At 37.4% G+C, this 16,538-nt stretch overlaps 1 protein-coding gene across 5 annotated transcripts in view; it reads left to right on the top strand.

The window, feature by feature from the left end:
* Positions 1-503: 503 nt before the first annotated feature.
* thrb (thyroid hormone receptor beta) overlaps positions 504-16,538 on the top strand; it is a 75,789-nt gene continuing 59,754 nt past the window's right edge. For 2 of the 5 annotated variants that reach the window (XM_056742201.1, XM_056742197.1), the window contains exon 1: positions 504-686. The gene's annotated coding sequence lies outside the window, so the exon portion shown is untranslated. Of the gene's footprint in view, positions 687-7,526; positions 7,686-16,538 lie in introns of all 5 variants that reach the window. The other 3 variants (XM_056742199.1, XM_056742198.1, XM_056742200.1) reach the window with 3 other exon arrangements.

The following is a 16,538-nucleotide window of genomic DNA, read 5'->3' as shown; positions in this document are numbered from 1 at the left end:
TCAGAAAATGAATAAAACGAGGAAACTTTCTGCTCTAAATGTGTCTTGTGGAACAGTTTAAGGTTTTAAGAGGTAACAGGACAGAGTGAAAACCTGGGGACACGATAACAAATGTGTAATATATCTAAAACATTAAAGATTCAGTCATGAAAAATGTAAGTATAGATTGAATATGGAACAAAATTGGAAAGAAAACTTTACAAAAGAAATCATATTTTGTTTCTTCTGGTATAAGCAGGAATAATTGGATCAGAATATGGCGGTATGTTATAATAATACATGTCAGTTACTGGAAGTCTTTATAATATGTCTTATTTCCATCTGCGGTAACGTTAAAGGGTTAAAGATCTCTGGCTTCACGTCAAGAGCTCTCTGATTCCCCACAGCGCGCTCTCTCTCTCTCTCTCTCTCTCTCTCTCTCTCTCTCTCTCTCTCTCTCTCTGTCTCTCTCTCTCTGTCTCTCTCTCTCTCTCTCTGTCTCTCTCTCTCTGTCTCTCTCTCTCTCTCTCTCTCTCTCTCTCTCTCCGGGTCCATGTTGAGTTGATGTGTTGTGCTGGGTCATTTCAGGCCACGTCTGTCCGATCAGAGGAACAAACCCTGACGTTACGTCCATATCTACTGACAGACACTCGCGCAGGACACGCAGAAGCACGCGCACAGAAGGCGTCGCGTCGCAGCGCGTCGAGGTGAGGCGTTATTTCCTGTGTTTTGAAGTCAAGCGTATGAATGTCTTCTTGTTAAACACGGGGAGAGTGAAACTCGTGAATGTCGGTTTTATACATTTCTGATGTTTGTGCGAGCGGATGTGGTTGTGTTACTCTTTCAGTGTCTTTCGGTCAAGAGACCCTCCGAAGGCGTTCAGAAACACGATATTTACATTAAACCAGACTGTACATGTACTGTAATATTAGCCTATCTGTAAACAACACGTATGTGCAGATGTTTGTGTTGCAGATGAAGTTATGGTGCATAATAATACACAAGAGTAGACGAATGACAACGTATGTGAAATAGTTATAATAGTAGTAACTGTAGTAGTGATAATGTGAATAATAATAATCTTTTCATCGCATCCGACTGTGTTTTATGTTAACGTGAATGTTTAATGTGTTGTTGTTGGCCTGTGTTTTCTGAATGGCTCGTATGCAAACACATGACCCACTTATAGAAACGCTCAAGTCTTTAAAAATACACACACTTATTAATATACATACAATACTGACAGTTTTCTGATATGTGTTGGTCATGTTTTGTATAGGATTGAGAACTATAAAATGTAGCTGGATACACAGCAACACAACCCTTTTCATCAATGATAGTGTGTTCACCCAAAATGAGGTCACATAGGCTAATAATTTTATAAAGGCACAGAAGCAACATGTGAAGTGACGTTTCATAAACATTGATATGTGTGACATCGTTCATAATGAAATATTGATTAATATTTATTATTTATATAATGCATTATGCATTAAAATACTTAATAACACGGCTCCTTAATGCTTGATTCTGATTGGCCAGTCGCAACATTTGCAGGTTCGTTATTCCCAGATAACAACTGCTCAAAACTGTTAACACACGGTAACCCGGATGCAGAATCATTTTGACAGGTTTTTTTGGCAAATTAAATCTAAATATGTCCTTTAATAACATATACGATATTGTATTTACAAATGATTAAAGCAATATGGCTGTTCGTGACGTTTGAATGTCGTTACTTTCTTAATTTAAAACCGAAAGTAAAAGGAATTGTCTGCATTCGGTACCACTGAGCTTATAAAGTATTTCCATTTTTTTTCTCATGTGGCAAGTAGCCGTGTAATATGTGGGACAATGTACAAGGAGACGACTGTTATCGTTAAATAATCCCCAGTGAGATACAAGACCCTCCGCTTCACGTCCTGATCACTCTGTCAGGGATTATTTCTGCCATAACAACCGGGAGCCTATACATTATCACTTACTTAATAATGGTTTGCTGTGGATCATACCGCTTATACCCATAGTCATTAACTTCAGTTAGTTTCAAATGTTGATCAGACTGATTTGAACTATCTGTGCTTTAATAGATTGTTGTTGTGCACATGGACGACAATTGTAAACGTCTGAATGAAAGTGTATTTTTTCTTGATGTGCAGATATTCTGTATATATTAAAAATTCTCATATGACACACTGCATGTTCCAAAATGTGAATAGAATACTGTGTCCTACAATACTGTTGACTTACATTACTGATATACTGAATCACTTTCAGCGGTCTTTTATATAAAGGCCAGAGTTTGTTTCACACATTTCTAGTCTTGTGAAGGAGTGTTCGATCAGTGCATGTTAGAATTTATGTCTTTATAATGTCTCTAATGTTAAATGATTTTATACAGAATTGGATTACAGACTCAATGATGATTAGTGTGCGCTCGTGTAGCATACTACCCTTTACAGTGTCCAATACTAGAAAAGCAGTACACTAAACAGTGAGTGAAGTAAGTGCGTTTTATTGGGAACATGAATTCCAGACACAATACTGCCCGTGGAAAGACACAAATCTCTAGTTATGTAATGAAAGTGAACCCTGTGACATGTGGTGTTCACTAATCCTATTTTCACATTCATGTAATGAGAGGCATACAGCACCAAAAGAGATGTTGAAATATGACAATTATTAGCTGTGATTTCTCAGCAGCTGAAGGTTATTTCAGGTCTGCATCCATTTAAATGCAGGTCAGACCTGTTACATCACATTTAAAGGAACCGTTCACCCGAACATTGTGTCATTCAGTCCCCTATAACCAAACCTGTGGATGAAAATGCTCTGCTGGTTGTTATATTAAATGGTGCTGTATGGTGCCTGTATCTTCTTAAAAGATAGACATTCTTCATAGAATACAGCAGAAGCACACGTCTCATGCAAGTGTTTGGTGAAAAACAAATGAAAATATAATCTATGAGTAGCAAACACAGTTCAGGAAGCTTAGAGAAAATTGTTCAACTAGCACGAGGTACAGTGTTCATGATGAAATATCATACCACTACACAGACACTTAAGAACCAATGACATCTGAAGTTATTAATGTGCCGCCATCTTTGAATCTAGTGCTTGCATATGCATGTGTACCATTTTAGTTTCAATAAATACTCTCAGAATATTGTTTCATGACTTTAGTGATGGATGTTATGCTTCTTGTAGCTTTGTCATGTTGAGTCTATGAGAGAAATGTCATATGAGAAAAACTGGTTCAGATGAAGAAACTCATAAATCTTTATGGTCTAACTTGTGTATATATATTTTATTTTTGAGTGAACTGCTGGATTTGTTATCTCCATTAACATAAAAACATGTAGAGACTGTACCATAGATATCAATAACTAGATGCCTCATTCAAGTGCTCCAGGCACGTAGAACCGTCCCCCATCTTGGAACGGTCCATGTCACTCGAAGTTTGCTAGAATGCCACAACACTAATTCCCGAAAAAATTGGATACCCTCTCTTTGTTGTGTTAGTGTAGGAAATATAATGTTTGAGTTGACACAACGACAAATATGTTTTCATAGTCATACACACTCAGCTTGCTCTTGAGTATTAATGGACCGGCTTGGCAGGGTTGCCAGATCTGTGAAACCACATCCTTCATCACGAGCCTAACATCCCTAGTCGAAATGACAGAACTTTACATTCCTACATAAAATCATCCTTAGATTAGGGATGCTACAGTACAGCTCACCCGCGGTTCAATACGAACCTTGGTTTTTCACCCACGGTTTTCGGTTCAAATCGGTTCTGATGGCTTGGCACATTCAAGTGTATTTGCAATATTCTATGCTTATGTGACAGGAACAGTAAGAAGTTAAGATTTTTTTTTTTTACTGAATTTCTCTTTATTTAACTTGACTAATTTTATAATATTTAAGCAAAAAGTAGTCAACTTGTACAAATTTCTGGCTCACAGCAGTTTTTGGTTTACTGTTCATCAACGTGCCAGTAAAATTAGCGTATTGAAGAGGTATTTGAAATAATGTAATGGAAGTAAACGTGCGGTGCACATAACACTGCAAACACCAGGGCTCAATGGGAGAGGCCAAAGATAGTATATGAACAAGGTGCACCACTGCTATTGCACAAATTGGAAGCAATGCAATGCTAAATTGCTGCTTGGAGGCGCTCTGCTTTGACGTAAAGGGCTGTACTAAAGGCCGCCGATTGTCATGACTTCCATTAAACAGACATGGCATGGTGCTTTAGACACTCTTTCTGCATATGCAGGGCAATGTGAGCGTAATGCTTTCGTATGCAGTGTAAAAATACTTTCTTGAAGTGCCAATTTCTCACATCACTATAGTGTACAACAGGCATACAATAAAGCCAGCTCACGTCTGTAGTCAGCAATAACCTCAACAGCACATTGCTTCTCGTGTTGCAAGCAGTCTCGCTCCACCGCCCGACCACCACTCGCTATTATATTACTCATGGAGATGAGTTTAAAATTCTTTAGAAACAACAATCGCACTGTAGAAGATATGTCAGGGCATGTCATTTTCAGTTAAGACTGCTCATACATGTATTTTAGTCTGGGACTATAGTCTTAAACCTTGTCTGTGAAACCGGCCCTAAAAGAAGACACTCCGAGCTGTTTTACTTGCATGTAGGTTGCAGAAAATATTGAACTCAAGGTTGGCAATAATTATGACATGTATTGGAGAAAAACATTTGTTTCATACTGTGATATTCCCTCCAATTGTTTATTATTAAATAATAGTTTAATGAATTGTTGGAATTTTGTTAATTGTTTGAATAAAAGGAGAAGCAATGCAGATTTATTTCACTGCTTACTTTGCTCATGTTTTCCAAGAGTGGCAATATTTTGGTCCATGGCTGTATATAGTTATCATCAGCTGTTGCTCAATAGTTTTCTCACTGTGTGTAAACATCTGTGGGTCATTTATTACTGCCTGTAAAGTAGAGCTATATTCACAGCTTTTGAGTTTATGGGACGGTCATTTATACTGGACATTAGTCTAGTGTAGCTTCAGTCACATGGGATTTGATTTTCAATGTATTTCGTGTATTGGCAGGATTTTGAGTGACTGTGGTGCTGATGACATCACAAACCAATGAGCATATTTGTGACGTCATCTAGGGCTGGGGGATATATCGTATGATTCTTAAACTCTCAGTTTCTCAATGATTTACGGTTCAATTCTACAACATCAAAAGCCAGAGGGCGCTCTTGTTTGGTTTAGTGCGACAATCGACAGAATTCAGTCTCTAATTTGATATTTTAACACATACCTGCGGACGTGACCAGACAAAAACACTGACGACAGCTGTAGTTCAACGCAATAAAACGAAAATATAACAAAAAATGCTGGCGTTTTCACAGATTAAAAATCGACGGTCTGTTGTTGGTGTGGATTATGATTTGTGTCAAAAAATATCTCACGTATACCTAAATCAGAAAGGTTTTTTTTCACATAGCGTTAACTTTTGAACGCACAGGGTATGCTAGCTTACTTTTGTTAGTTATACAACACGCAGTTAAGTATTGGCCAGAAACTAAACACGGAGGAAGGTGTTTGACATCTTTTCTTCTTTAGTTGTCAAGGTGCGTTGGTATAAAGGGAGAGGGAACAGTGGGAAGGCTCATGTTATGTTCAGGTTTGTTCATGGTCATATTTGTATTCAATGTGTCTCATGTACAGCTGCTTTGTAACAATGAAAATTGTAAAAAGCGCTATATAAATAAAGTTGAGTTGAGTTGAGTTTGTCTTCAAGTAAATGCTTTTGCTAACGTTTGTCACTGTTAGCACACGCAGGCATCTATAGATGTATACGCCCTCAGTTTATCTTTACTTCACACGCTTGGTTTCTCTGTCTGGTAGGTGTAGATGTCAGGCCACTTAACTGGAGGTCATCCTGTCAGTTTGTCTCTGGATCCATTGAGTGTGCATGTACAGGTGGCCAGGTTCCTTGCGTTGAAGTTGATTTTTTCAAAAACAATCGCGGTCCTAGACAGTGAGGGACCTTACATGTTTAAATTTAATCCAATTTTTTCTAGTCATTGTCATAAAGCAAGTCAACATAACGTGCGACCTAGCGTAAGTAATGCGGTCAGGGGATTTTAAATCAACAAAAACGTGTCAAAATGTTTACTAACAGAAAAGGCTATTTCAGTACAATGTTTTATTATACCTCTTAAATTATTTATATTAGTTATTCTTGATCTCATACAGCTTGACTTGTGTTGTTGTGGTCAGAGATAGTCGGAAAAGTTGATTTCCTTTTATTAAAAGCAAGTTAGTTTTAAGGACTTCAATAAACTGATATGCCCCAATGCGCTGACAATATTACCATTTAATAGATATAAGCGTTCAAAACTGACGGTCTGGCACGTGTGCTCAAAAAATCTAAAAATTCCATGACATCACGATACATACAGCCTCTCGTCAAAGATCTCATCCAATCGAGTCCCGCCCCCTTCACTATGAGAACTGTGATAAATCAGTCACTTGTTCTCACATTTATTATGTTCTACATAGGGCATGATGCGTTAAACACTAGATGGGAGATGATTCAGACAGTGTAACATTAATCTTAAATGTCACATTAAGTGTCATGTGAGTGGTTGCACGTGAATGTCCTCCTGTTCAGAGACACGATAGCACCGAGCTGATCATATCTATTGATCATACGCGCAAATCAGCTGAGAAAACAAAACATATCTAATCTGTTTCAAGTCTAGAAAGAATATTGAGTGTTAAGTGTCTATGGAAGAGATCAGACATCAATGAGTAAATGAGAAGACAAACAGCAGTGTCACTCACAGACGTAAATAACACATCACTGCTGTCAATGATCTTTCTGTTGTTTTCAATCGACTTTACACCCCTGTGGCTATCACACTGTTAAATGAAGCTTTGACATGCTGACTGTGCTGTAAACGAAACGCTACAGACCTCTTCTGTGCCAACGTCACGATTACGTCACAGCATTAAATGAAGGCGAAACAAAAGGGAAAACTGGAGGCGGAACCAGCACATGGTCGGCTACATAATGAATTTAAAATATCATTTCGCTGTGTTGTTAAGTGCCAGAATCGACAGAATACAGTCTGCTATCTGATATTGATCCAACACATACCTGCTGCAATTGCCAGAAAAAACGAGGACAGCTGTAGTTAAACACAATAAAACAAGCCGGACAGTAGCAAAGATCCTCAAAAATGCTGAGGTTTTCACCGAATATCCCTTAAAGTTAAATAAACTCCTGTCTTTTGTTGGTATGGATTATGTTTTGGGTACGTGCCTAAAAACTTCTCATGTTTGCTCACTTAATCACAACACAGGAACAAAGTTATTTACATTTAGTCATTTAGCAGACGCATTTATCCAAAGCGACTCACAGATGAGGTAAACAATAGAAGCAATTGGGACAACATAAGGACAACACAAAGCATAAGTGCACTGAAACTGGTCTCATATAGCCCACCACAGTATACAACGCTAAGTGTTTTATCTTCTTTTCTTTTAAGGATAGAAAGAGTAGAAAAGAGGTAGAAGTCAGAACTGATCGGTCAGGTGTTGATGGAAGTTCGGATGTTTTCAGCTGATTCTTAAAGATGGCAACAGAATCTGCTGATCTTGTAGCAGCGGGCAGATCATTACACAAACGTGGAACAGATCCAGAGAAGGTGCGTGAGAGTGAGTTTTTCCCCTTTTTAGATGGCACTATACGAGACGTAAGTGCAATGTGTAATCCCTGGGATCCAGCCCGTGACTTCTGCATGATAGTACCACGCTCTAAACTTCAGGAAAGATTCATAGATACACGACAGAGTCTTGTCATTTAATCTCTACAGACTAACGGTTGAGAACAGGCATGTCTGGTGTGTATTTCCCAAAAGAATGATAATTAGATCATTGAATAAATATCACAGTTAAAGAGTTTTACAAGAACACAGACTTGTGCAGATGACCGTACATGTGATCAAATCAATAACATGTCATATTTATTCATTTATCAAATCCATTAAAATTAAATGCAGAAATATTTGCTTTCTCAATATTGTCCTGTTTTTGTCCTTTTTTGTCCACCTATAGTATTATATGTGGCAAGTTGCCAAGAACACACTGTTGTAGACGTGAGCGTGTCCTTAGGCGGATGTTCCTGCTAGAACCTGTTTTGTTTCCCTACAACAGACTTACACTAATATACAAATCATATATATGTATCATATTAAATATTTCACATGTTCTTTTGCCCTGTTAAATCACTTTTTTAACATAAACATAACATAATCATAATCCAACATAAAAATGTGCTTTAACCCCAGTGACGATAGTTTTACGACTGGGGCTTCATCATTGCATTATATATTTATGATTTACACTACACAAATCAAGCACAAACTGAATTGAATGATCCACCACAACATTTTGGACAATATTTATGTTGCAGAAAAATAAATGAAGCACTATCTGATGTTCAACTAAAGCCGTGATTTTGTATAGGAGCTTAGTGGCGGCTGAAACTTTGCTGTTCAGGTTATAAATTATATTTTATCTATAAATTCAAATAGAAAACAGTTATTTACTGTTGACCAAATAAAGGAAGTCTTTATAGTTTGAAAAACATGAACATGCAAAGACTTAACACGTAAATATTTCAAACCTTTGACTTTTATAATGTATAAATATCTGATATTCGCATTATCTAATGAAAAATGAAATGAGACGGGCTTCTGATCTGTTTATTCGTTTCTCTCAGCTGCATGTGGTGGTTTTCTCACATCACTAGTTTTAAATATGCAACTTAGCTGGCTTACACACGCAAGACCAGACAGATAACCAATGCAAATAGACAGTTGGGACGTCTAGAACTAGTCAGATCTTCAATTACTGATGCAATGATTACTGCCAAAATTGTTACTTGCCCTGCCACAAAAAAGTAATAAATAAATAATACTGTCTAGTTATTAGATTTTTAGTTACCTTAATAAATAAGGTTATAGTACCAAAAAAATCTATTAACCTAACTCACAGACATTTCATATAGTCAAATACAGTCAATCCGTAAGTAATAAAATGAAAACAAATCTGTAACATGAGGAAAATCGGTCCATTCCTGTGGTAGCCTCTCAGCTGCTAGTCCAAGCTCTGGTCATATCAAGACCGGACCGCTGCAATTCTCTACCGGCCGGCTAATTAAAGTTATTTAAGTTGATCAGTCAGAAGCAGTGACCCGGATAGCACAATCCATCTGGTTTAAGTCTTTTTGACGTCTGCATTTCCATCTGCAAGACATCTGCGATACTTAGATTGCTCATCTACAATACGTCTCGGAGATGTCTGAACGTCTGTCATACGTCTGCTAAAGATCTGGAGATCTGCTGCGTAAAAACATCTGCTAAACATCTTAGAAAGAGCAGCTTTACATCCATTCTAAATCATAAACATCTTACAGACGTCTTCTAGATGTCTACATGACGTCTGACGGCAGATATCTCCGAGACGTATTGCAGATGAGCAAACTATGTATTGCAGATGTCTTGCAGATATAAATGCAGACGTCAAATAGATGTAAGCCATATGTATGTGTGCTATCAGGGGAGTGTGTTTTGGCTTGGTTATTTGTTATTTTATAAGCATTAAAACAGAGATATTTATTAAGCTGCGGTCCCTTTAAGAGTTAGCACGTATGGATCCCATGTATTTTGTGTCCCTGCCGTTTTCCTTCAGAGCAAACAATAATGGATTTATTAACGTGATATAGAGCCTCTTCGCTAAATAACGTTCAAAGCTCAGTAATTGTTTGATAAAAATAAATGAAGTCGGCTCAACTTGTGTCAGGAGTAGACTTTAAAGTTGAGCTTCCACGTACAGAATGTACTCATCCTCGACGCGCCGCTTCTCGTCCGTTGTGACACTCCGTTAACTTACATGCCACTTTGTTTGTTTACGTGCACTGAAAGCCCAAGTGTCCCCTCTACGGCTTTGATGGTGAATGTACAAGATTGGCTGTTTGGTCTCTTTAATCTAGTGTGAGGCTCTTTAAGCTGGTGCACCGCTGCTGTTTTCATTTTCATTTTTCAAGTTACGACAGTTTCGTTCTATGCACAGGGTGTAACGAATCATTTGTGAATAATTAACCATCACGTTTTAAGCGCAGTTAAATAGTTAAAAATCGCTGCATCCCTTTATTCAATCTGCAGTGAATACTTTGCAAGTAAAAATACTTTTCTCTGAATTTGTTGTTAATGGTAAGAGTACTGAGGTAGAAGATAATTTTTATCAGAATGATTAATACAACAAAATTAAATCTTATCTATGTGTCTCTCTGGAACATATGTGATGGCAGGAGTCTGATCTCACCTTATGAAGAACATGAGAAACTATATATAAACATGCTAAATGTATGTTTATGAGCGTTCTGTATGTTTATGTGGACAGCAGTCAGCTCTGGACTGTTTTCACACACATTACACTTGATGTTTTCAACTCGTATGACATATCATACGTTTTATCTTATTTTTGTTAAGCTTTTATTGTCTTGGTTTTTGTCTCTTCATCCGCTTGTTTACTCATCGATGTCTCATCTTCATCCTTTCTTTAGTAAAGAATCAACACTGAGGTTATATTTAGTATATGGCTAGTGCAAAGACAAAAACTAGCAGTGCCACATTAAAACCTGCCAAAGACTAGAAACTAAACTGAAATTGTCAATCAAATTAAGAAATGAAACTAAACATGTGTGTAGAATGCGTGTGGGACAGACATGTCACCTCCATTTTCAGATAAAGATGGTTCTGCCACCCCCTGCACTTTTTCAACACGGCGCAGCAACAATTCCTGCCCATGTTCTCTGGTTTGTTTCACAGATTTGAGTTGACTTACATTCAGCCAATCACAAGTGAGTGTTATGAGGCGAACCGTCTTTCGTGTATCTCGCATACGAGTACAAAGCTTGAGGAGAATTGGCTCTGTTTCTCCCAAAGTTTTTTTTATAAATGTATATTCATAATATAGTATAGAGTATATATACATTGACTTACTGTTTATATATATATATTTATAACTACTGTGTCCTCTCTCCCTACACTTTTAAAATGGCGGCTCTGCCCCCTGTTGTCACATATATGATCACCACAGATCTGTACCTGGGTTACAGAAGGAACATTTCTGCCCGTTTAAACATTCTTTACAGTATTAGTTGGGTATAGAACACAGTTATTGGGCTGAAGACAGATGTCAAAGACAGCGGTTTCTGCCTGTTTCATCACCACTTTTTATTCTGTCCTTTAGATTGTTTGTGGTAGAAAGAGAAAGCTGGTAAATACAACAACCAATGTGGACTCAAGTGTTCATCTTCATCAGATGACGCACTGATGAGACGGTTGAGCACAAGACATTTGTGATTTTCTTTTCTTTGCATGTGATGCAAAACAGACGGACGTGTCTCAGCAGATCCGAGCCAGATGGGCTTCGACATAAAGAATCTTGCAATGAATGTCTGCTCAACAACATTTCCAAATATCACGTCAATTTAACTCAGTACACAGTTGTTGTCTTCTCATTGTTCAGAGGCGGTGTGTGAGGTTGATGATGTCAGTAGAAAGGCTGTTATCGCTTCATTTATTTATTCATCAAGTGACCGTGAACTCTAACTCTAGATCATCATGTTTAGTGCAAACTAAACCCTGGACTACACTGACAAACAGAATCAAGACTGTACGTGTGTTTTCATACACTTCTCAAACACTCAACAACATCTGACCTCATTCATCAAACGCAATGAATTGTCCATCTGGAAAACTCTCCTTTACATTACATTTACATTGACATTTACATTTATTCATTGGCAGACGCCTTTATTCAAAGCGACTTTCAAGTAGGAGAGCATATCACAGTTTGTCAACACGCTAAACAGTTCTGTTAGTTTACAAGGCCATGCTACTAGAAGATTAAAGCTGGAGTCAGCAAAGGAGGGAATGAACAACATGAAAGGTTTTTTTATTAGACATAAAACATTGTGACGGTTATTGGTTAGTCAGATAAATGGAGAACAGGTGTGCTTTGTGAATGTTGTGGAGGCTGGTTGATCATCACACCACAGAGGAACAGAATGAGGAAACACATTCACAGACACACTGGACTCTTCAGTAACTAAACTCCCTTCAGTCGCATTTCACTCATTTAATTTAAAGAACTGGAGCGGAGTTAAACGAAAACTTTAGATGAAACAAGTCACAAACAATTATGTTATAAAGGTCTAAAGTAGTCGTTTTTATGTGCAGTTTTGAAACTAATCATTGATTAACAAATCATTCAAAATCACTGTTGTTTGCTAGGTATTTAATAGTAGTAAAACATTTTTTCTTAAGTTGTATTTGAATTTGAAATGATCATATCCAAAACTGCAACATTTATAAAGGATGAAGACTGATAAATGACTTCAATCAGTAAGAGTCAGTCAGGTGATATCTTGTAGATGTTTGTGGGTTCATCACACGTGTAATTGTTCATGCAAGGTCTTTAATCCATTGGTTTTTGAAACTCTGGATAATCTTGATAATCATACTGTGGGCTGGCAGGGAATTCTAGATAGGTTGGTTTGAGTAAATGACTATATTTAATGATAAGAAATGTCTGCTTGTTCTTTATCTGTCTCTTTATCTTCAGTCTGTCTCAAAAATATTCAACCCATTCTCAAGGCACTTCATGGCTTTGGCACGGACTTTGGAATCTATTCTCGTGTTTTCATGGACACAAATTTACCCCTTTTCCTGTGTCACTCAGAACGACTTTCAATACACAGACGGCGTGTGTATGTACATTTATAACCTGATATCAAAAGAAATTGTACATATTTCAGGACATGGCTAACCAACACCTTATTTCACCCCAAACCCTAAAACAACAGCCGCAAAGAAAAATAGATATGAAATATGCATTGATATATATTTATAGATATGAAAGATACCACATGAAGTACGTTGATTGAAAGTCATGCTGACTGACACAAAAAAAGGGGAAAATCTGTGTCCATGAACATGATTTAATAGATAACTGTTATTAATATTGAGTGCGTTTACATGCACAGTCTTTCTTCGATCATGCTTAATAAGCTGATTACAAGTGGGTCATGTTAACACGTGAAACAGTTTTCATTTATCAAGGAAAGCGCATAAACAGCGAAAGCGAAACCCGCTCGGCAGAGGTAGTTTTTTGCCTATGACTCTGCATGTAAACGCCTTTACCGGTTTTCTTTAACAGTTTTGTTTATGTGTGCATGTCTGACAGCGCAATAGTTAAAGTCTCAAAGGAATAACGCATTAAAAGTGCGCTCTGGAATCATGCAGTTGATGTAGAAATGTCAAATTGAAGAACTATTGTTGCATTTGCAGGTACTGCGACTATGAGAAGAGATATAAAAATACAGCTTCTGACCGATTACCCGCAGCATTTCTAATTACCAGACATACTATCGACGATGACGTCACTGCACACGAGAAACCTGACAAGTGTCAAACTTCCATGTGAACATGGGCTTCTGCGTAGCTGGTTTATTGATATGCATGTTAACAGGTGAAAAAAGCTGATTTTTAATAGATATCCGTTTATTTTGTGCATGTAAACGCCCTCAATGTCACAAATTTCTGTGTTCAATATTTCGGCAGCAGCAGCATGTTGTTTAAAATCTTTTTGAGGTTTGCTTGAGAAGTGTGCTGTGTTGCCAGTGATGACTCAGAGAACACAAGAGAAAGAATGATGTTTAATATGCTAATAAAATCCAGCAGCAGTAAATCTCACTTTACTCTCTAAATCTGCAGCACAGTTTCATGAGCTTCATGATTTTGTTCATGTTATCAGTTAATGGGGATTTTTATGGAAGCTGCTCTACAACAGGATTAAACTGTGTTGTAATATAAGCAGACAAACATCATTATGTAAAATAGTTTATTTGAGGAAATCTGTTGTTTGCTGTCCTCTCTCTTTTGACTGAACCTTTCAGGATAGTTGTACAGGATACAGTATATATATCAGTATATGTGTGTGTATTTGCAGACACATACAAAGCTGCAGTGGGTCAAATGAATGACTTGGACTGAATAATTCTGTACACATGCTTGATTTGTATTTGTGCTGTGAGTTTTAAAATGTGTCAGAATGTCAGCGTCATCAACTGGGAACGCAAAAGTAACAACCTTTTATACTCCAAGTGGCGTTATATATAAGATGAAGTTTTCATATCCAGATATAAACAGAATCACCATCAACCTCACTGTCATCATAATTTTGAGTCTAATTTGTATTAACATGTTTGCATAACACGATTGAGTGATTTCAAAGTGATTTGTGTTCCATATTGTGTGGAATTGTTTAATGACAGACACTGTTGAATATGAAGGTTGACTCAGAAAGGCTTTATGAAAGAAGGCAGGAGTGGGAAGAGAAGGCAGTTGTTGACGGAGGTGATTGTGTGTGAGTTCGGTGGGAGAGAATGAAGTGTTTGTTTTCCCTGCAGCTCTACAGGCCACATCAAGCAAAAGAGATTCACAACAATTCATTCCTGGGAACGCAAAGCAAAAAACTGTGTTTGTTCTGTGAACTGTGGCCACGTGGACTTGAGTTATTTAAGGGTGGCATTTGATCTTTCTGCAGTGTTTTCTCTCTGAATCCAGTGACAGAAGCCAGCAGTATCATTCAGAACTGAACCCTCAGCTTTCCACTTCTATTCCTGTTACTCTGTCACATACATTACATTTGCATTAAGATGGCAAACCATATAGAATTGTTAATTTTACTCTTGAGATGTCCATTTTAAAATAACCACTTCAAGTTAGTGAAAAACATTGCGTGCGTGTGCTGGAGAAAACATTTCATCATCATATGATCGTCTCGTCATACAGGGACAAATTGACAGCTGAATATAATCCTGCACTGCATTGTTCATTCGTTTATCTTTCTCACATTTGTAATACAAGTCAGTTAATAACAGTACTTTATGTAGTTTGATATGATTTATTTGAATGAATTAAAAAGTTGTTTCATGTCTATCCTTGAATAACTGAACTAATCAAGGTTGATATAGGATATAGAAAATTATTAGTAAGTCATTAAATACTTTTTGGAGAGAGTCATTTGTACAGTGATCTAATTTCTCTACTGAATATGTAACTTGTAACTAGTAATGCATTACTTTTTCAGAGTAACTTTCCCTACACTGCTTTATCTGTTTACTGCTTTAATTATTTTTTTTAAATTAGGGTTTCAGGCAATGCCACCGATACCACATAGAATTCTGGTGTTTACGAGTACTTGAGTCCATGCACAGATCCTATCTTATTTTCTTCAACAGGACCTATAGCTTAGGTCTGCTTGATGCTGTAAATGGGAAATCACTTCTTCTTTTGCTGCTCAAAATGCAAACGCAGGAAGTCGTGCTGTGTCACCACAACCAATGTTGATAGAAATGAAGAAGAAATGAAAACGTGCCAACAGTAATGTTGCCATGTTTGGCAGTATTTAAAGAGTGGACCAACCAGCCATTAATACTGCAACGTAAAGGGACAGTTCACCCCAAAAATTAAAATGCATTTAATCCCCTTTGAGTTGTCCCGAATCTGTATAAATGTCTTTGTTCTGATGAACACAGGAAGATATTTGGAAGAATGCTTATAACCAAACAGATCTCAACAACCGTTGACTGTCCTCCACCTGAACTGGAGCATCTTTAACAATTTTCAAAAAACACCTCAAAGCACACGTGTTCTACATTTATCTGACTAACCAATAACAGTATATGTTTTCTTGTTGTTCATTCTCTCCTTTGCGTTCTTCAACTTTAATCTTCTAGTAGCATGGCCGTGTAAACTAACGGTTCTGTTAAGCGTGTTGACAAACTGTGATATGCTCTCCTACTTGTAAGTCGCTTTGAATAAAGGCGTCTGCCAAATGAATTAATGTCAATGTAAAATAGGAACACTTGTACTCTGCACATGACCTTTTTAATTCAGGAAGTAAGTTTTTCATGAAACATTTAGTTCATGCAACAATATGCAGAAAGTGTTTGGAAATACTGTTTCAGAGTCAAATAAAGCATGCTGCCTCTTCAGAGAAATCATGTTATGAAGAGAATCATCTGGTTTATTCAGAGATGAACGCTTAGGTGACCGGTGGATTTCTATTTGATTCTGGTGTTTTTGATTTGTTTGTCATGAACTGATTTGAGCTTGATGAGCAGAATCAGAGAGGACATTAGATATTTAAGGTATGGAGGAACTGCTCTGAAGTGTCTGGACACCACTGACTTCTTTCAGGGGGGTTGGATTATCATCATCGGTCAGTAACTGTGCTCACTTAAATTTTGTTACCTATTTTGGTGCAATAATGCCACAAGAATCCAGAATGTGTCAATGGAACAATAAAATGGGTCTTTGATGGAATATTTTACTGCATGTACTGCGTCATGAGGCAGCAGAGTCACTTTGTTTCATTTAGTCCTCGGAACCATGTTTATGCTTGTTTGGCTTGTGTTTGAATCA

Source organism: Triplophysa dalaica, chromosome 25 (genome assembly GCF_015846415.1).
Source record: "Triplophysa dalaica isolate WHDGS20190420 chromosome 25, ASM1584641v1, whole genome shotgun sequence".
NCBI classification, from domain to species: Eukaryota; Metazoa; Chordata; class Actinopteri; order Cypriniformes; family Nemacheilidae; genus Triplophysa; species Triplophysa dalaica.
The sequence above is the reverse complement of the archived record's forward strand: the minus strand, read 5'-3'. Positions and strand labels throughout refer to the sequence as shown.